Below are 22,491 nucleotides of genomic sequence, written 5' to 3'. Positions count from 1 at the left end.
TCATTTTAGGTCTGTTGTTAATTTCTTTAATTCAACAGTGTCAAGAACTAAAAATCCTAGCACTGTTATGTTACCTCTTTTCTCACAAGAATTCCAGCTGAAGAAAAAGGAGAGATGAAGATTTTAGAAATGGATCCTATCAAAGTCATCAAAACCAGAAACTATAGGCATATGCAAATTTTGCATGCCAGGTAATTATTCCAATATTAGCTATACTGTCAATCAGCTTCACCTGTCAAATACCCTGTTCTGTTATCCTATTAAAATCTTAACTCAGGATCCATTGCATTGAATGATACTGTGAGGTTAATTATTTTACTTGGAAGCTTATAAATATGATAAGTAATTGATTTTTAACCCACAGAGTTAAGTTTGTATCTCTCTTTAAAAAACCATCAAATCCTGAGCTCTGATTCATTTAATCCTAAAATAAAATAGCATGTTTATTTGGCCACGTTGGTTGTTGCCTTTTTCCTTATGTTTGTCATCATAACTGGGTTAACGGGTGTAAAGAATCTTTCCTTAATGCTCCTCCATTTGATTCAAAGTAAAAATAAAAATTACACTGAAAATATTCAATTATTCATGCAATGTATCTCTATAGAACATTAATCAATAGATAATTATGCCTGTCTAAATTTTATGAAAGATTCAGAATATTAAATCTAGAATTTCTTTTATTTGCAACTATATTTATTCTGATTTTCCTTGAACCACTATTTCACTCAACAAGTATTGTGCCTTCTGTGTGTCATTCTTTATTCAGAGGAGCAAAAAAATTCTTATTTTATAGAGTTTGTATCTAGTGGGTCTCAGCAAATATATGAAGAGATGAGGTTTCCTTCAACACCAGCCTAGTATGTCTATCTGCTGGAACCATTTCTAAAACCAAAAAAAAAAAAAAAAAGACTTTTTCTCTTTAGATAAATAACAAGGGGAGGATGGGGCAGTGGGAGATGAGGGAAGTGAGATGAAAAATGCATTCAAGACGTGAACCTTAGTGACCACGTTGATTGGGGACACCCATATACCAAACAAAAAAACAAAAAAAAATCCCTATAGAGTGATTTTTCAACAAGTCTTCATGGATTACTGAATATTTCGATTATTTCCGCCGATACCCTGGTAATCTTTACCCCAAGCCCAAGTGTCTGAAAGATTCTAGGGCTATGACTGTTCAGAGTGTCTTCACCATAGATGAGAAATAAATAGCCAGTAAGATGGTCAAGACTTAACATCTGGGTAATGCAAACTGCAATTTCTTGGCTAAGAAACTAATTTGTAGTCTGTTGTGGGAAGACATCTCACCTCTGTGTTTCTCTTTCAATATATTTAAAGAAACTTTTCTTCTGTACCACTTATACTCCCTGCCAGTGCTGATGTTCTGAAATGTGTATCGATATGATAATGACCCTCACTGATCAGGAAATGGGTCTAATGAAATGACTTATGCTATCAATCAAATTAGTCACTTGTTTGCGAGAACATTGATACACAGATAGACGAGAGGCAAGGATAGGGAAAATGTTAGTTATGCTGATAGCCCCCAAAATCAAATTAATAGATTGTGATCCTGATAACACACACTTTGAAAGTAATATAAATACAGGAACTGAATGAAGACAATCTGAAATGCTTTGGGGGTTTCTGAAGCCTTCTCCAGAGTGTACCCTCCCTGAGAGCAGATACCACAAGGGAATCTCCAGATGTGAGCAAAGCCAGCTTGTGTGTTTGTCTCTGGTTTGCATAACCTTTCTCTTTTCCTGCCAGTTGAATTGGATGCTTCTTTATTGTACCATGGATTTCCCCCAGTGAGTTATAATGTTATTATATGTGGTTGACTCCTATAAGATAGAAGTTAGCACACTGAGATCCAACCCACACATTACAAGTTCTATGATTCTTTTGAAATTAGATATTAAGATATGTAAGTCTAGAATCTATTCTACCCTTCTGAGTCACATGTTTAGTAATGTGTGAATTGTTGCATCAATTCAGGATCCTACTTTTTCTTCTGAAGCACATGGAGTATAAAAACCTTTTGAAAATTATTGTTTTCAAAGTACTATGACCATATACAGCTAGGCATAGCCAATTATATTTGCATTCTGAAACCATAAGTGTGTGTTTATAGATGCCACATGGCTTAAACTGTTAAGAAATATGATTTCTAATGTCATGTTTGTGAAAGAGCAGTATAAAAATTACCTCATGTTGGGCCTCCCCGGTGGCGCAGCGGTTGAGCGCTGGGTTGCGAAGCTGCCCGCGGCCTCTGTGGCGCCGGTTCGATCCCTGGCTGCTCCCCGGCCACCGGAGGAGGGTCCCACATGGCGCGCAGACCTCTCCTGCCGCCCGCTGCTCCCCTCAGCAGTGTACTTCGGTCCTTCTACCTGCTCTGCTCCCCGCTCTGGCTCTGGTGAATTCTCTCACCCTCCTGCGCTTCTGACTGTACCCAGTGCATGTATAAACAAAACAAACAAACAAACCAGCAAACAAATAAATAAAGCATGCCTCTATAAAAATAAAAAAAATTAAAAAAAAAATAAAAATTACCTCATGTGACATAGCTATTTCTTAACTTTTTGCTTTGCAAATAATAAAGGATTCAACTTATTTTTATAAGCCAAACTTTCAACTAACTAAAGACCCTCAGTGTATCATATTATTTTGCTCCAGTTATGAGATCTCTCAAATAAACACACACACATCCAAAGTACATTAAAAGCTAAACAAAACATTTCCATGAAGTGCCAGGAATCAGCTCACATTTAACTTCTACTCATTATGTCTATAAAAATACCAGGAAGATGGTGAAAAGTCATGTAAGGTTGTAGAAGATCCTCAACTACAAAACTGAAAAAAGTCAAATATAGTACATGTACTACACTCACTAGGTTAAAAAATGAACTGAAATGCACTATAAATTTTTCAGATGAAGTCAAAACCAAAAAAAAAATGTTTTATGACTAATACTCAATCAGAAAACTCAAGTAATACAACATCCAGCATAAAATTTAAAATATACAAAATGCATTTACACTTGCATATATTAATATTAAAGCACATGCAATTTAAAAAGGAAACATGGTGCTTGTTCAGAAGCACAAAACTTTCAACAGGAGCAGTTTACCTCCATAAAAACAATTCTAGTCAGATCCCTTATTGACACATTATCAACCAAAGAGCCCTCTTCTACATAATTGAGGGTTGTCAAGATCAAGTCATATTTTTTCAAAGCTCAGCCAAGAATAATTTTGAATAAGTTTTAAAAGGCCTTGGTGAAGTTCCATAGAATAGTCTATGAATTATTTAGCATTTGGACATGATCATGAATATATTTACTATCATATTTTCATGATCTCTTAAAAATATTTTCAAAACATCTTGAGAGGTCTCAAAAGTACCATTCGAATAAAGTTGTCATCCAAACTACAGTTCTGTGGGTGTGTGAATACTTCTTTTGAGACCAAGAGCCTCTCAGTCACAAGAAATATTTACCTGAGCAATGACGCCCAGAAGTCGGTGGGCACCTTATTTTCAATCAGCAATTTTTCTTGAAACAGTGTCACTGGACAGCCATGAAGCACAACCCCTTTGATAGATTCTGTCATGAAGATAGAGAACAGTTACCCCTCCAGGCAGAACACACTAAAGGACAATTTTGTGTAATGGTAGCAAACCCCAGATGGGAGGAGATATTTTTGCAATGACTCAACATGAGTGCAAACAAGAAAGACAGATTTGTTTCAAATGAGAAATAAATAACTGAGTATGATTTCATATTCCACTAAAATGCAATAAAAACTAAGATAACGTAGGCTGCCAGTCTGAGAGCATTTTAATTAAACAAATAAAATTAATTCTCTGTATAAGAAACATTGAAAGGTTTTTTGAATCAAATAGATAACTAGATCCATTTGAATCAAATAGATAACTATATCCATCCAGGATAACTATATCCTGCTCTTGTTGCTTACTGCAGTAAGCAAATAAAAGTTTCAACGCGTTATCTATCATTCAGGTATTGAATTTTCAAAAATATGAATCAGCCTCTCGTTTAAACAATAAATTTTAGACTTTCAGAACTTCACATCAGGTTTATGAGGAATGTTACATCTTCAGAAAGAATGACAAGCATTTTTGATACCTGAGGCTTATCTTAAATTTAAATAACATCTCACTTACATCTCCTCGAGCGTGGAAGGCAAGTTTTCAGCAACACATGTAGATTAACTGTTTAGTTGATGTCTCTAAAGGAAATTTTCAAGTAGTCTTTTTAAAAAAAATCTTTAGATTGCAAAAAATTTAAAATTTTACATCTCTCCCCTTAGCCTCATCCATCCTTATATTTATCTCTTGCAAAATCAGTTCTTCTTTTAACAAAATGCCCCTAAAATTTAAAACACAAAGGCATAAAACACAAAAATGGGGACATGAGGGGTCTCCGTGGTGGAGCAAGGGGTTAAGACACAACCTATGAAACAATCCGCAGCCACTACAGCACAAGGTCTATCCCCGGCCAGCCAGGGAGCAGCCCACATGGCGCAGCAGACCTCTCCTGACTCGCCCACTACTCCCCTCAGCAGTGTACTTCAGTCAGTCTGCCTGTTCTGCTTCCCCACTCTGTCTCTGGTGAATCCTCTCACCGTCCCCACCCCCCACACCTTGGGCCTTTACCCAGCTCTTGTATGCATAAATAAATAAACCTTTAAAAAAAGGGGGGGGGCATGAGTCATCTGCTGAACTGGGCTGATGTTAAGGTGGATGTGACTATAATAAAGGATGAAGCTGAGACAGACTATAGACTGAGGGAACTGCGACCTACCAAAGCAAGTCAAAAGATCCCAACAAGGTGTATAGCCACAGCAACCCTTATCTAAAGTTAGCCTTGGGCATCCCCTGGTGGTGCAGGCAGTTGAGCAAAGCACTGTGAAGCTGTCCGCAGCCTCTGCAGCGTGGGTTCGATCCTGGCTCACCGGCGAGGGTCTCACATGGCGTGGCAGACCTCTCTTGTCACGCCCACTGTTCCCCTCAGCAGTGTATTTCATCAATCTGCCTGTTCTGTTCCCCGTTATGTCTCTGATGAATTCTCTCACCCTCCCACCAATCTGGTCTGTACCCTGGTTCTTGCATAAATAAATAAATAAATCTTTAAAAATAAATAAATAAAGTTAAGCCTTATTTAAAGTTTCTAGAATTTTGTTGCAATTGCTGAATCTACATCTTTAAATTTTATGATTAAAAAAAGCAATGTTTGGGTCAGAAGCCACTTCTGGCTTCTTGTATGAAACTAGAAGTTGTCCCTTTAAATACCTACATAAGCACCCGAAGCAAGTGGCTGTGATGGACACAGCAGTGATTCAAGGAGAATTCTTGAGCCAATGCCAGGCTGAAGTATGGTTAACTCTTGAGTTAGCTCACATTCTCACATAGGTAGCAGGAGAGCAATTAAAGGAACAGATAATGGACAATCAATAATCCAGGGGCAGAATAAAAAAGATAGGATGCAGGGAGAGAGAAGTTTTTATTTATCAGAGTCTGGAGCTTGGAGCCTGGACTCCACAGTGAGACAAAATGGTGGAGAGAGGCTCTTGAAAAATGCAATCGCAGTTGTCAGCTGGTAGAGACAAAATGAAGGGTGCAAGGGAAACCCAGAAGAAATAAAGAATCCTATAAAGTAGAAGGAGCAGTGATAGTACTTTAATATTTTGCATCCTAACCCCATGCTGCTCTGTTTTTCTGTTTTAAGGCCACATGGCTATTTCAGCTTTCCTTGCCTTCTGCCTTGGAAAAAGGTAGGGGTGTGTGTGAGTGTGTGTGTGTGTGTGTGTGTGTGTGTGTGTGTGTGTGTACCTATTACCAGGGGGCGTGGAGGTTGTGATTCTGCACATAACACAACAGTGTGCAGAGTGTTGTTACCTAGAGAGAAGATTATGAGAGGAAAAAAGCTGGCCCAGAATAGAATCTTAAGCCAGAGATGACAAGCAACCACTTAGGATGGGCTTGTTGGACACAGTAAGGATTCCTGACCTACTCAACATTAACAAGGACAGAATCCCACAAAAGACTAGGATTTGCTGCCACCAACAGGAGGATGAGGCTGGCTCTGTGACATGTCAGCTGCATTAAAAAGGGAAAGGTGATCCCTGAAAACACGAAAATTCATGCACATGCTGATTTCATTCCACAAAGATGTCAAGATTAGGCAGGAAAAGTGAAACTCAGGAAGCCATTTGTCCCCAGAGCTCACGGACAACATGCCAGTATTTCCCAGAAACAGAAGCATTGTAGCATTTCCCATTCTCGCTGGGATTACTTTACTATGGAGCTATAAAGACCATTCATGTAATCAGTTCATTTCATTTACCAACCAGCACACCATCTGAAATACCATGTGTATTTGTATTAGAAAGGTTATCGATGGAGAAAAGCTCTTAAGGCAAAGTATAAATTCAAATTCTTTAGGCTGTGCTTGTTTTCAAGTTTCATCTACCATGTTGAGCTTTTTTTCCCTTTGCTTTTCTGTGAGACAGTATCAGAGTCAACAAATGGCTTGAACTCCCACTGAAAGTGAAAGGAAGCTCAGAAAACATCCTTAGCTGGAGATAAGAGATCGCCTTTGTCTGATACAAAAGTCATATACCTGTAGCACATTTATGCTTTCTATTGTGGGTTTTCTTTAACTCCCTCTTTTGCTCCACGAGCCTGCCTGTGGTTTAGCTTTAGTTCCGAAATCCCTTTTTTCTTGGCATTTTTTCAGTTGCTCATGATTCTCTGTAACTTACAAGGAGCATGATTGAACTCGAGGGAGTACAACCAGTTAGAGAAGTGGGAATAAACCATTGATGTTACATCACATTCTTATGTACGGATGCAGCAATCATGAGAAGCAACAATCAAGAGGTGTGTTTCCAGAAAAAAGGTTGTTACTTTTATTTATTCTCAAAGAGTATTCAATCCCTTGGAGGGGAATTTATCTTTGATGGATTAGAAAATACACAATTCTTTGGTTTTCTTTTGTCTTAGTTTACATTTTCTGCTATAGTTAGTGATTGATTAGATGTTAATAAAATATTTAAAAACTTTTCATGCGACTTATCAATTAAAGAGGCTGATCATCATGATATACATGTGTACATATGCATATGGATATATCATGTAAAATGTGTTTTACTATGGTTTCTTTGGATATAGTTGGTCTAACTATACATTGTGAAATGTATAGTGCTACATTTGAAGATTTAGCTTGACCACAGCAAAATTTGAAAATTATTTCTTAATCACTTTTTAACTTCTCCATCACCTAGTCATGTAGTGAGGAAATAATACCCTTTTTGATGCTGTAAAAAAAAAATTCCAGATAAATCCACTTTAAAAAACAATCATTTATAAGGACACATTTAAGAATTTATCTCTCTCTTTTCTCCCTGAGTTGTACATTTCCTCATTCCCCTTCCCTTGTAAATAAACCTTTTGTTAACCTTTAAAAAAAATAAAATGATTGGAATATAAGAAAAATAATTTATATATGTATATATAAATGATTTCAAGTCTGCTTTAGTTTTCTTTACCTTCAAAAGCTTATATTTTAACTATTTCAGGATCAGATTAAGAAACATGCAATCTCATATTGTTTGCTTGCATAATAGTGGTTAAGATATTTAAAGCCAATTCAAAAAACTAAAAATATGAGCATGTGTGGTAACAGAAAGTGGACATTTGTATCAAATGTGACTTGCTATCTCTGTACTTCTTCCTTGTCTTCCAATGAGTCAGAACTGCCGAGCGGATGAAATGACCACCTCCCATACCCTATTGGGCATGCACAGAGGAGGTTAACCCGCCTTCCCTTCTATCCCCCACAAGCCAATCTTGGTAATTTCATGGCCCTTAGTAATTATTTATCTGAAAATCAACGTGATATTTTTCAATGAAAGAAGTCCTTTGATTAAAAAAGAAAAGATGTTTGACAAGTATTCTTTTCCTACCACTTAATAAGATGTGGGTGGGTAGTAAACTCTAGAGCTGTGGAAGCCAAATTACATAATGGAACAAACCCAAGCTGTATTTTGTCAAGCACTTGAACCAACAGGCTTGCAATTTTTCTTTCCTGGACTTTATGTTCTATAAGATAAAAAATTCCAGTTAAGCTATTTTAGACTTCTGCTGTTTTTGTTTTTTTTTTAAGATTTATTTATTGGGCTTCCCCGGTGGTGCAGCTGTTGAGCGCTGGGTGGCGAAGCTGCCCGCAGCCTCTGTAACTCCGGTTCAATCCCCTGCCACAGGTGAGGGTCCCACATGGCGCGCAGACTTCTCCTGCCGCCCACTGCTCAAGGAGCGTACTTCATCAGTCTGCCTGCTCTGCTCCCCACTCTGGCTCTGGCTCTGATGAATTCTCTCACCCTCCCGGGCCTCTGACTGTACCCAGAACTTGTATAAATAAATAAATAAATAAATAAATAAATAAATAAATAAATAAATAAATAAATAAATAAATCTTAAAAAAAGATTTATTTATTTACACATACAAGAGCTGGGGTACAGGCCAAAGATACAGGGGGGTGAGCAACAGAGTGGGGAACAGAACAGGCAGATTGACCAAAATACACTGCTGAGGGGAGCAACAGGCCAGCCAGGAGAGGTCTGCTGCGCCATGTGGGCTGCTCCCTGGCAGGCCAGGGATTGAACTCATGCTGCAGAGGCTGTGGATTGTTTCATAGTGGGGTGCTTAACCCCTTGTGCCACCAGGGAGGTCCGACTTTCGCTGTTTTAATGAACGCATTCTCATGGAAACATACACACACATACAAGCGTATGTGTGTAAACATATTTACAAATAGAAATAATAAAAAACACATATTCATATATTGTGACACACTGATGAAAATGAATGAACCATGGATATGTGCAACGTGAATGAAACTTACAGGCAAAACAGTGAATAAAATAAGTCATAACAGAGTACATATTGTATAACTAGCATTTATAGGAAGCTAAAAATTATGCCAATAAAGTAAGATTAGTGGTTATCCCTGGAGAGGACAGACTGGAAGTGGAAGGGACAGCGAACCCATCTAAGATGCCAGAAATGTTTCATATTTTGATCTAAGTGGTAGTTATGAAGGTGTGTTATCTATACATATATGTAACATTTCAGCATCTGCAAAGATCAACCCAATTTAAAAAATGAAAAGCATAAAAAAATAAAAAGCAAAAAACATGAATAACCATTTTGTTGTAAAGACATTCTCCCATTAAGTTAGCCTAAGTTGGAGAAAGCAATTGAACAGTATTGCACACCCAAAATCCAAGAAGGTGACTTAAAAGTATATGCCTTGCAACAAACAGCCTGACTCTAGAAATGAGGCTGGCTTGATTCAGGTAAGGAATAGTGTGAAAAATATTCGTTGGTCTAACTTTTAGAAGACTAATAGGGAGACAATAAAAATTTAAGGGATGGAATTAAGAATATCAAATTGGAGGAATTAAGGAATCTTTATAGGAATATGGTTCAGAACTTAGAATATCAGACTTTTTGTAGAAATCAACAGCTGACTCTATCTTTAGAAATACGCATGACTTAGAAGGGGCAAAATGATCTTAGTAAAAAAATGAAAAAAGAAATGAATAGACAAATTTAATAATATTTGAAGCAAAGGTGTCAAATGCACAAATAAATGTGTTTTCTAACTTAAGTTTACTCAGAAATATAGTTGTTAATAAAATCCTTTTTAGTGTGCTGGAATATTCTACAGACCACATAACTCCAGAAAATGAAACTCAGAATAAATGTTTAACTATACCTAAGTACTATCTAACTCCTATACCCTTGGTAATATTCTTTTGTTTCTGTTATTGTTGTAATTTATTTTTAAGCACATGTTTCAAAATTGTGCTCATCTTTCTGGAATACATTCAGTGCAATTCCAAATGGCTAATGAAAGTCAAATGCAGGGGAAAAAATTCAAAGTTTTCCTAAAGATGTTTTCAATAATTAATTGCAAATCATATTTTCTAGACTCAAGTATATTTCTTATATTTTTAATAGCTTAGCCCCAAAATTTCTATTTTTTTTTTTTGGAAAATTGTGGGAGAAAGAAAATGAAATGATTTCAGACTGAAATGAAGACTCCAAAGCGATTATTGATTTTTTTTTTCACATCACATCACAATTACATATATTACAGACTAGAAAAACTACTGGCAATCAAGAGTAAGTGCAGAGGAATATAAGAAGATAAAAGTTGGTCTAAATCTGCAAGTAGAGAGAATCAGAATTCCCAAAGAGGACTCTTAGGTATAACGTACTTGAAATTACCCAGAAGCCTCGCACTTATAGCTATGCCCTGACTGGCACGAGCATTCCTTGGAGGGTCAGTTCATAAACTACAGCCCTGCCCATCCTTGCTTTCAGTGGAGAGAGCATTCCAGTCCCCTCAAAGATGGATCTAACTATCCTTTCAGAACCTGAGACGATTGTATGAATCAGGTGTGCCAAACAGCATCTATTATAGTAGAAAAATAAATAAATCCTATGAGCGTCCTAAAAGCTCACAGAATCAAATGTTTTTGCTTCCTAAAATGAACTGAGTAAGGTTTGCCTCACCAGCTACTGAAGTCCCCACATACCAGGTTTCCTATAGCTTTCAGAGGTCAAGTAAACAAGAACCCAGTGTTTAGAATACTGTTGTATAAAGCAATCAAGTTCAATGGCAATCTGGCAAAATGTGACATATTTGTTTTTGAGGAATACAATCACTGCATGTCAAAAGGTATGTCACACTTGCAGTGTTTGACTGTATCATTCACTCACTCACTCACTTATTCCAGCAACAGTATCTGTTGATCTTCCATGTATCAGAACCACAAGCACACTAGTTGACATTAAAGACAAGGTTTCTCCCTCAAAGGAAGTGCTTTGCTGGTATCTTCTCTTTTATCTTTTATATCAACCTCTATGCTATTATTTATTATTATGCGTTATAAAAATGGATGCTTACAAAGTTTAGATAACCTTCACACAGTCACCAAGTCAACAAACCACAGAATTAAAACTTGAACCCCAGCATGTTTTACCATAAAAATCAGGCTTGTAAGCAAAGGTAATGACTCCGATTATAGAGTCACCGCAAGTAGGTACAAGACATTATAATGAGAGATGGAGAAAACGTTGAGGAAAAGACAACATCCTTGCCCCTGTGGAGTCAACATCCTCCGAGAAACAAAGAGGTCACTAAAAAAGTAAACCACTGAATCATTTAATTCAAAGTGCAGATAGTGTCTATATATTAGTACATAGAAAGGGAAGGGAATGGTTGTCAGGAAAACCCTCTCTGAGGAAATGACACAGGAGTAGAGACATGGGTGATTTGGAGGAGCAATCTCCGTAAAGTTGTGGGAGAAGCAGCTGGAAGCCCAGAAGATGGAAGGGCAAGTGCAAATGTCCTGAGGTGAGAAAAGCTTATTCTGTCTAAAAACAAAGATTAGCAAATTATGTTCTGTTGGCCAGATTTGTTCAACTGCCTGCTTTTTGTGCATTCTGTGACTTCAGATTGGTTTTTTAGATCTCAAGTGGTTGAAAAAACATATAACATTTGGTGACATGTAAAAATTATATGAAATTCAATTTCAATACCAAAAAATTGAAATATTTTAATACACACTCATTTTTTAAGCAACATTCATTTTTTGACATTGTTATTATTTGCTTGAGCATTACAATGGCAAATGGAAGAGTTGTTACAAACAGAATATGGCTTAAGATATTTTCTCTCTGTCCCCTGCTGAAAAAAAAATAAATCTTAGGAAAGAGATCAATGTAATAAAGGTGATTACCTAAGGAGAAAGAAAGAGATAAAAAATGAGTAAGACAGACATGGTTAACTTATAGGGGGGTGTTTTATAGGCCACAGTATAGGGGTTTTGATTTAACTGTTATTGAAAGAAGAGCTTTTGGATGGTTTGAATAGAGAGTCTGATAAAGGCATAAAGAAGCATCCCTGGATGTTTAGTTGGGGAGTAAGACAGTGGGGAAAGAGTAAGGATGAAAGCAGAGCAAGAAGTCCAATCTATTGAGCTGTTAAGATTCGATGTGTCCTCAACTAAGGAAGTAGCAGAGACATGGGTTAGAAGCATCCATTCAGAATAAATATCGATGGGCTACATGTCAAATATTAGGGCATGAGAGAAAGTAGGAAAGACTCTGGCATTTCTGGCATTTAGGAACAGGGTGATGTTTAGGGGGTGTTTACCAAGATGGGAAGGCTGCAGAGTTGCTGGTTTGGAAAGTAAGAGCTCTATGTTGGGCATAAAAAGTTTGGCATGTCTTGGGGCACAAGGAGTTAAGTCTCAGCACTGTGAAACAATCCCCAGCCACAGCAGCATGAGTCTGATACCCGGCTGGGGGGAGGTGACCTACATGGCACAGCAGACCTCTCCTGTCTTGTCTGCTGCTCCCGGAAGCTCAGTAATATATTTCAGTAGGACCGTCTGTACAGCTCCCCACTCTGTTTCTAGTGAATCCTCTCAGCATCCCGCACCTCTGTCCTGCACTGCAGTTCTTGTATGTATAAATAAATAAATCTTTAAAAAAAATTGGCATGTTTCTTAAGCCTCCAATAGTACATGCCCATTTGTCTAAAGAACACGTGTCTGCAACTCAGCAATAATCACTGTTGTGATTATTTTAGAAATAAATAAATTTGATGGAATTAAAACCATGGGGCTGTTTGGGGTACTTCAGAATGCACATGTGAGTAGAACAGAGGAGCTATCACAACACTGAGCCCAAAAGATGCTCCATTTTGAGTTCTAAATGTCAAGAGCAACACTAAGTTTCCAGTGAACTGGGAAGTAAACCATGAAAACATTCCATGGAGAAGGACGTGTCAAGTAACTCTTAGAAAATAAAGGATATGGTAGTTCTTAGCATGAGAGGCAATATGATCCCAGTCATACAGAAGAAATGGGACACTGTGCAATTTGTAAACTGACTTACAGTCCTACAGTGACAACATGCAAGATTAGAATTTGAATTCAGCAGCTTAGTTGCAGAGCTCAGGAGAAGTTTAGTTGGGATATTTAAAATAATTTTTCTAAACATTTAGGGTCAAAAATTGACAATATCTCCCTCCATTCTTCCAGAAGGGTTTTTGGATAAATCAAAAGCAGAATTATAGTTATTAAATAATTGCAGAAATTATTAAACCATTGAAATATTAGCTCATTGTTAACAAAATATGAGAGCTATAGTTAAATAAGGCCATGCTTCTTAAAACATTTTTCAGAAACCTAAACCTTACCTTATAATTTTCTGTACTATGTATTTTTATATATTAGATGTATATTTTATATATTTAGATAAAATACAGCATTAAAAGAATGAAGAATCTGGAAGTCCCAATGCCTACTGTCTTTTATGAGCTACATATAAATGACTAACATCTGAATTCATTGAGAAAATACATAGTATGGTCCTGTTATGGCAGACATCTTCGCAATCAATTCAGCCCAATGAGGAAGGGCCCATCAATCCATCAGCTAGACAGTTAATCAAAACACACACTAGAAGGTCTATCAAGTCAGGATTCTGAAGGGGATTTAACTTTGATTATTTGAACATTAAAGATGCCTGGGTTTTAAGAGTTGAGTTGCTTCCAAATAGAAGATGAAGCTGTCTTTTTTATTTCTTGAAATAAACTATCCCACCTTATTCAAAATGGGGTCAGCCAATCAATCAATTTTCTAAAAAGCAATTCATTCTAAAAGTTTACAAATAACCAGCTTAAAAGGGAGATAACAGGGCAATAGCAGTGTTCATTTTGTCCTTTTACAATTTCTACTGAAACACGTTACATACAGAATGATAACTTCAAATGACTCCAAGCTATGAAAGAGCAATTATACATCAAGGAAGAAATAAAATGAGGCAAAATTGTACCAGCCAACTTGATTTCTCCCCTGTCACTTATCACAAATTCAGGCAGTAAAATGTGTGCTTTTATCTGAAGTTTCAGACTTTTGTGTGTGTCTTTCCTGAAGCAATCTCTAAAACTTGACTATAAGCTGCACAGCTGAAAAATAAAAATCATCTGCAATTTCATCACCTCTCACAAGTTCACATCATATTATAAATCTTTTGAATGAAAAAGCTTTGTTTTCTAAGAGTCAGTAAGACCATAAACATGTGTAAATATCTGTCGAAATAAGCTCTAAGCTCACTGCAATCACTTTTAATAGGGACAATGTGCTTTCCAAAAATGAACTGACATATCCTGGAAAGAGGGAATACTTTGAAATTGCAAGTAGAGATCATATAAAAATTTCAAAGGTAATTACGTGGAAAGCAAAATACATCCATCACTAAACAATTCAATTTCACTTTTTAAAAAAAAAAAAAAGGGTTTTAGTGATACGATAGAAGTACATGCCAGGCATGTGCTAAAGTTTTTATTTTTAAAAAAAAGTTGGAATAACTTAATTTTGTAGCTTCATTACACAAGCTGTTATGGATTTCAATCCATTTCTCAAAATAATCTTGTAAAACTAGCCTCAAGAATTAATAAACAAACAAATAAACTGGAACTTTGTACATGGGGAACTTCACCCGGCATTCATGAGGAAGCTATGAGTAGTTCTATTTCCAGAATCTACCCCTTAAAGCCCTCTACCACCAACCCACTGTATTTTGTGGGATTTCAGTCGCAGCTCCTCACCAGAAAGGTATTACCTTCCTCTCCTTCAGGTTGTTTTATAAAAACCACCTGTCTCCCAAGCAGCTGGCCTGAATCTTTGCCTTCAAAAACAGCTATACTTGGGGCCTCCCTGGTGGCACACTGGAGTTAAGTGTCAGCACTTAATCTGCAACCACTGCAGCATGAGTTTGATCCCCAGCCAGAGAGGTGACCCACATGGCACAGCAGACTTCTCCTGTCTTGCCCACTGCTCCCCTCAGCAGTGTATTTCAGTAGATCTGCCTGTTCTGCTCCCCACTCTGTGTCTGGTGAATCCTCTCACCCCTCTCCCACCTCTGTACCCCAGTTCTTGTATGGATAAAAAAAAATCTAAAAAAATAAAAACACAGCTATACCTTCTTGCACCTTCTGTGGCATCCTGTAAGTTTCATATACTCCTAGTACCCAGGAGATTGAGAGATCTCACAGGCTGAGAGTGGAAGCCCCCCAAATATCACATAGACCCCAGGGGTGTCCTTGAACACAAGAGAGTACATGTGGCATCAATGGCTGCTTCACTCACCGTGGAAAGCTCAACCAGGAACAGAGCTAGAAATGAATAAATTCAAGGACATTCTGAAAACTTAAAGACTTTCCACTGAGCCTCTACCTCCTGTTTATTTGGTAGCAGTTTCCTGCACATGCTCTCCAAGAAACCACTGTTCTGGCCCATCCCTAGTCACAGGACCAGGTAGAAAAGATACTGTGTCCCTTCCTTCCTCCTTTTGGAAATTCCCAGACCATGGTTCCTCCACCCCTGCTCTGAGTCCACTGGGTTGTTTCAGGCCACCGACATGTTTGTAAGCCACACGTATGAAAACATAAGATGGGAAGGGCTTAGCTGTAAGAAAGGCATCCTAGAATAAATTGTAAAGGAGGCCAGGTATACCCAGCCATAAAGAGAGAAGCATTCACACAGGCTATGTACCAGATTCTGTCTTGGTTTCTGCCCTATATACTCAGCACACATTTGAATCATTCACCCATGTGGGTTCTGCCCCCACTGACTCTCACTGGCAAATTGTCTCTGTTTGATACAGGGCAGCAAGGGGCACTAAAACCGTCCAAGGACACTGCCCAAATAGTTTACCAGTCACTGAGTTCTTCACCCATGTGCACAACTGCAAGACAACTCAGGCTCAGGGAACAACAATAATGGGATTTACTTAACCAGAGAAAAGACAAAGAGTTACTGAGGCCAAAAATGGCCGCTTACCTCACTTGAAGAAGTATCTGGTGTTTTCTAGTCCAACACAAAAGCAGCTGAGATGGCATCTTCCTGCCAATGAGGATGCAGAACTCCTCTCCTGAACACTAGGCCAAGCGTCCAAGATGACATCTTCCTGCCTCTGCTAACTTGGAACCAGCCTCTAGGCCAGCTTCCAACTCACAAGGACAACAGTAGACACAACGGGAGATGATGCCGGAGATGCCAGAACACCCCAGCACAACACCAAGCAAGGGATACTCAAAACAGCAACTGCAGTGGCCGAATGACCCGACAAACAGCTTCACGCACGCAGCTCAGCGAGGTGCCCGGCTGCGGCTCCAGGTCTGTAAGGGCCAGGCTGTAAAGGCAGCAAAGCCGCAAACAGTTTACAGTTTCACTGGCTTGGCTACTTACAAAGCCTCCAAAATTCTCCTCTCTGAGTTTGGCTGCTGGAGGCCTCTCCATGTTCAGAGGCCCACAACAACCTTCTGAAAGATCAGTGCAGTGGGGGCTGAAATCCGCTGACCCCAAATGCTGAAGATCAATAAACCTTGAATCCCAAAGACTGAATCAATCTGCATCACTTTTGTAGTCACTTATGTTTCTTATAGGAAGCCCCACCCCAAAATGCAATACTCTTTAGCATTTTCCCTGGGGCTATCTATCCTCACCAGCAACTCCCTCCAGGGGGCACCACCTGTAACAGTCTGTGGCTTCAGCCACTGGTTACGTGTTTACTGAGCCCCTCTGTCATGGTTAAATGCTGGCTTGTATATACTAGTCTTTCATGGCTGACTTCTTCAGCTGGACAAATAAAAAAGCACCCCAGTTCTTTCTCCACTGTAGCTTGCCCACAGGCACCCCCTCCTCGGGCTCCCTTGGCAGTATAGTCCTCAGCTGGCCACTCTACAGTGTCCCTGGTTTTCCACTAAAGGTGTGGAAGCCCATGAGTTAGTGCTTTGTTTGGTTTTGGAATTCTTGTTCACCTGCCAGTCACTCTTTCAGGAGTTCCCTAAGGGCTGAGATCATGTCTCTTGCTCACCTTTGATAGAGCATATTGGCTCCCTAAACTGGCACTCAAGAAATGTTTGCTAAATGAACTATAGAATTATCAATTATTAGTATGTCATCCTTCATTGGTGATTTTATTGTCAACGCAAGTTAAAAGCACTTAGCAAAGGAAGAAAGAATGAAGTCCAATGTGTGGTAGCTTTTAATGAGCTAATAAATGTACACATTTTTTAAAAAGCAGTATCTTTTCCAAGTTAAGCCACCTGTGCATTAGATGTTCACCATCTGATTTTATTACAGCGTTAATTTTATGCATAGGGTTGTCTGCATTTTTCTAACTTCTGAGCACCATGACTCTCAGCAGAGAGAATAAGAAATTGGCTGAATGTTTAGTTAAGGCCTCTGATTCAGGTCATGGAAGATGAGTCTCTGGGGCTTGGGACATCCCCATGGTTACGCTTTTTTTTAAAGATTTATTTATTTATACAAGAATTGGAGTATAGGCCAGATGTGCAGGAGGGTGAGAGGATTCACCAGAGAAAGAGCAGGAGCAGAAGAGGCAGACAACTGAAATAGACTGCTGAGGGGAGCAGCGGACAAGACAGGAGAGGTCTGCCGTGCCATGTGGAGCCCTCCCCGGCCCCAGGATCAAACTGTGCTGCAGAGGCTGCAGACAGCTTCATAGCACTGAGCTCAACCACCTGTGCCACCAGGGGAGGCCCTCCCCATGGTTATTGCTCTCACATTTGATCTTCTTCCCTGCTTTACGGAATGCAAAATGGAATGAGAGAAACAATATAATACAAATTCTGAGCAGGTAAACAAAATCACTGAGGCCCAAGCCTATTTCTCTTTTCCAAAAAAGACTAAAGAATCCTTATCAAGATTCATGGTCCTGTGGGAAGAAGTAGGGCATGAGTCTGGGGTGAGTTCACTGAAGAGATGAGAGGCCTCTTTAGAGAAGTCTGAGGAAAAATAAACTTTCTCTGCCACATCCAATGCCTCTCAAAGAGGTGTGACCTGTAATCAAGCAAAGACGCTCTCGGTGGCTCCCCGCAGGTACCCCAGCCAGTATCCCCTAACTCCATGCAGTCTTTATGCAGCTCTGCTGCATCTAGTGGGGTCACACAGGTTTCCCTAGATCCCTCTGCCAAGAATGAGCCAAGTCTCTAAAATTGTCTGTCCTCTTAAAAAAGTGCAGCTATTAATAGTTCCTCTCTCATATGAATAATAGATAAGTTAAAGCAGGCAGTTCACTCAGAAGAGATCCTGCCAGTTAGCAACGCTCAAGAAGCTGTTAATATTAATGCAGATTTTCCAGCAGCCATTCCGTCCCCTGCCTGCTCTTTTACTTAGCAACTTGACTCAACCTGGCAGCATCACAACAGTCCCACTAGAACTTGGAACCTGTTAAGACCTGTTAGCTGCCTCACTCAGAAGTGCTCATATTTAGCATATCCTCATCTGTGTCCCAGCCTCCTGCCTCCTTACACTTTTCTGTGAAGACTATGTCGTTATAAACATCTATCCCTCTCGCCATCCTTTCTTCCCAATTTCAAATGTCCATGCATCTCAATTCTACTCGTTAGTTAACAGGCTACATACTTTCCTGAGCCAATACCCAATCTTTAAGGGTCCCATGAATAGTGTCCTTTGAGACAGTCACATAATAATGAGTAAACTTTGATCCTCTATTTTTCTTAAATATCCATTATTTTCTTACTTTCTCGAATGTAGCCTCACACACATTTATCATCCTCAGTCTTCCTCTGTCTTTTCTTCGTTCTGTAAACACTAGCCTCATGTGAGGCTTTGTGCAGGAAGAGCTCCAATCAGTTTACAAAACTATTCAAGTCTGCAGACCCTAAAAATATTTTGCCAAGTGTGCCACTCTCTCTATCTGCCATTACACCATCACTTTCTCAAAATATAGTCTAAATCCCCTGCCTCCAACTCTTCACCTATATATGCCTTAACATCTGGTTTCTGTCTCAATGATATTTGTTTTCTCTCAAACAGTGTAAGACTGGGTGGAGGAAGCGCATGTGTGTGTGTCTGTGTGTGTGTTTAAAATCTTTGTGTGCTCATGTTCCTCATCCCCCTAGATCCCCATAACATTCAATGCCTGCTTTGATGTTGAGATGTGTTTTGCATTTTGTGACACTGCACTTCTCTACCTCTCTTTCTGGCTCTCTTGCTCAGAGTCCAGGTGAATAGCTCTTTCGTGTGCTCATTTTGGCACAGCATCCAAGACCAACACCCTAGGTCAATACTTAGCAACCTGCAATTCTATGCAAAACCCTCACAGCAGAACTGGGAAGGGAAGTAGTATAGTTTTATGGTATAAATAATAACAAAGTATCCTACAGAATGAAAAAGAAGGAAATAGACCCCTACTACTGGATCAAGACAAAACCCTGAGAAAAAACCCTAATGTAACAGAACTAACCTAAATTTAAAGACAAAGTTGAAGGAATTCATCCCCTTAAAGCAATGAAAAGAAACCTCACTTAGAAGCAACAAGACTCCCAAAACAGAAAATATAGGGGGAGGGAGGTGAAAAAGATACTGCTAAAAGGAGCTCAAGATCAACTTACTTTTCAACTGACGATAGGTTATAAGTATGGAACCCTCTACATAACTGCATGCTAACTTCAGGGGGAAAACTAGAAAAAAGAAAAGAAAAGAAGATGAACACAAAATCCAAATACTACACAAAAGATAGTCTTCAAAATGAAAGGGAAGAGAACAAGAGATAAAAGGAATCCCCATACACTGTGAGTGAGAATGTATACTGACTGGCCCAAGCTCCTATGAAAAAATAGAAGTTTCTGGAAAATATTAAAAATGGATCGACCATCTGATTCAGTGATCCCTTTCCTACATATCTTGCCAAAGAATGGAAAAACACCAATTTGAACACATCTGTCTATGTTTGTTGCTGAATGATTTACAATAGCAAGGTATTGAAACAACGTAAATGCTCAAGGACAGAAGAGTGGACAGGGAAGGTGTAGTCTGTGTCCCCAACGGAATGCTACTCAGCCATGAAATTTAAAAAAGATGAAATCTTGCCATTTGTCGCAACATACATGAAACTGAAGGGGGTGATGCTGAGTGAAGTAAGGAGAAAAATAAACACTAGATAATTTCACCCATACGTGGAATATAGAGAAACAAAACAAAGGAATGGGAGAAAATAAACTCCTGTACTATGACTGTGGAACTGAGGCTAATCCACGAGGAGGGGATGAGTAAACAAAAGGGGAAGGGGAATCAGTGGGTTGCGGTGGGGGTTATTGGGATTTTGGTGGTAGATGTGGTGTGATAACATGTATTTGTAGAGGTATAAGCCTAGACCCCTCCAACATACAGTGCTGTAAGCCAACATGACTTCAATAACCATAATTGACCAAAAAGATGGAAAGAAAATATAGCAGCTAAGGATGGGAAACAACTTTTTAACTTCCTCACCTTTCTTTTCTGAGTAGCATTTGTCACTAGGAATTAAAGGGATAAATAATATCAAATCTACTTTACCTGAAATCAAGCATGTAACTATATTCATAAATTAGTTTTTAGTAAAATATCTGGATAGAATGTCGGGTAGCAGGAAGCAGGGAACATAATGGAATGCCCAGCTCTGTGTAGTTATCGAGCATTGTGGGGATAGAATTAGGATATGTGGAAAGCATCCTCCCCAGGCAGTTCTTTTAAGGAAAGTATCACATCAGTTGGCTGTGTGCCGGAAGTGAGTCACACACAGATTAGAACCCAGGTTGACTTCCCTACCTCCATGGAGGTGAGCAGCAGGGATATCTGAGGAGACATGTTTGTCAGCATGTAGAGTGTGCATCACACACTCACCTGCTTCCAGGACTCCCAGGAACAAAATGCTGCTCCAAAAAGCAGGAAGAGGTTATTTTGATCTTCATGTGACCAGTACCATCTAAAGAGGGATTCATGCACATCAAGGGGCACTGGGATGGGAGCTGGTAAGTGAGTGGCAGATACTTGGTTTTTTAAAGGAGGATGAACTGCTTATGGTCCAATCCAGTTGGCTTGGCTTCCTAATCACCTGTATCATCAGTCGTAGCCACACTAAGCCTAGACTGTTGCTTCTGTTCATTATGTCCTGAGTGCCATAAGTAAAAAGGGGTTTATCTGAGAATATCACTTTATACTTTTTTCATTTTTTAATTAATGAATTTCTCACAGTGTTGTTTATTTTTGTACAGTAATTGATTTCTCCCCAGAGCAAAAGCCTCTGTAGCTCTCCCACCACCACAAACCATCACCATAGTCCCTTGTCAATCACTTTATATTTCCTTATAGCCTTGAAAATCATTCCAGCTTACTCTGAGAAATGCTGGTTAGCTGTTTGAGAGATGCTATCTGACTAATGGCATGAATGAGTTACAGCTAATAGAATTTTCATTGAAAATAACCACTGAGACTAGATGCAGAGAGAATGATTAATGGATGATAAGAGAGGAAGCCACTTGTTAAAAAAGCATCTGTGTCCAAACAGGTTGAAAAATATCTCTTGCAACCCTAGTGTTTGTCAGTCAGTAGGCAATATATTAGGCAACTTTTCTTTGATTAAGTGGTTCAGTGTTTTCATTTGCAATAAATACAAACATTAAAACAGTGGTACAATATAAATAACTTTTCTAGTTAGTCTTTTCAAACAAAGGAATAGTAACATGAACAAAACTACTGACAATAATATCCCTCTTTTATACTTTTCTAAGTTAGATTATTTGCAAGAGAAATAATGTTTTTTAGTGCTTGAGTTTCATTTTCTTAAAGTTGAGTCCTACTTAGATTAGAAAGTAAATCAAATTTGCAAGTTATTCTCAGCTCTGCAGTCTGTTTGCTTGAGAATCTGTGAATAAACAAATCTGTAATTTTACCTAGAACAGCATATAAACCCTGGATATGTTATTAAAACTGCAGCATGGAGGGTAAGGACTAATTCTTGGAATAAGACATGAAATTCATAATACTTTTCTCCAGTAGCAATGTTGTTGATATTAAAATAGTAATGATAACATGTTTTCAACAGAAAAAATATTGTCACATGATGGTTGCCTCCACTTTAGCTTGGATGGAAATCCTGGTGTCATTGTTAAAAATAATAGAAAAGGACATAAATAAATGGGACTATAATCCATGCTCATAGATTAGAAGAATTTACATTTGTTTAAATGGTCATCTTACTTATAACATTATACAAAGTCAAAGAAATCTCTATCGAAATCCCTATGGTTTTCTTCCAAAAAGTAGAACATAAAGCTCTAAAATGTTTATGGAACTACAAAAGGAAAACTAGACAGACATACAAAAACATGAAATTAGAACCACACACAAAAATGAACCCAAAATGAACTAAAGACTTGAATGTGAGATCTGAAACCAGAAGGTGCATAGAAAAAAATACCAATACATAAAGTCTTCATCATAGTCTTGGGGATGTTTTTGCAGATTCACTTCCAAAAACAAGGGAAACAAAAGCAAAAATAAACAAATGGGACT

The 22,491-nt window shown here is 38.6% G+C and overlaps 1 long non-coding RNA gene across 1 annotated transcript; it reads right to left on the bottom strand.

The window, feature by feature from the left end:
- Positions 1-2,364: 2,364 nt before the first annotated feature.
- Positions 2,365-16,495, bottom strand: LOC129146816 (uncharacterized). Its single transcript, XR_008554079.1, has 3 exons — positions 15,949-16,495; positions 3,499-3,604; positions 2,365-2,446 (listed from the first exon to the last, which is right to left on the bottom strand). It is a non-coding gene; the product is annotated as an uncharacterized LOC129146816 (long non-coding RNA).
- Between the last annotated feature and the right edge of the window lie 5,996 nt (positions 16,496-22,491).

Source organism: Talpa occidentalis, unplaced genomic scaffold (assembly GCF_014898055.3).
Source record: "Talpa occidentalis isolate TD23 unplaced genomic scaffold, MPIMG_talOcc4v2.1 talOcc4.4, whole genome shotgun sequence".
Classification (NCBI taxonomy): domain Eukaryota; kingdom Metazoa; phylum Chordata; class Mammalia; order Eulipotyphla; family Talpidae; genus Talpa; species Talpa occidentalis.
Note: the sequence above shows the minus strand (reverse complement) of the source record. Positions and strands in the feature narration are given on the sequence as shown.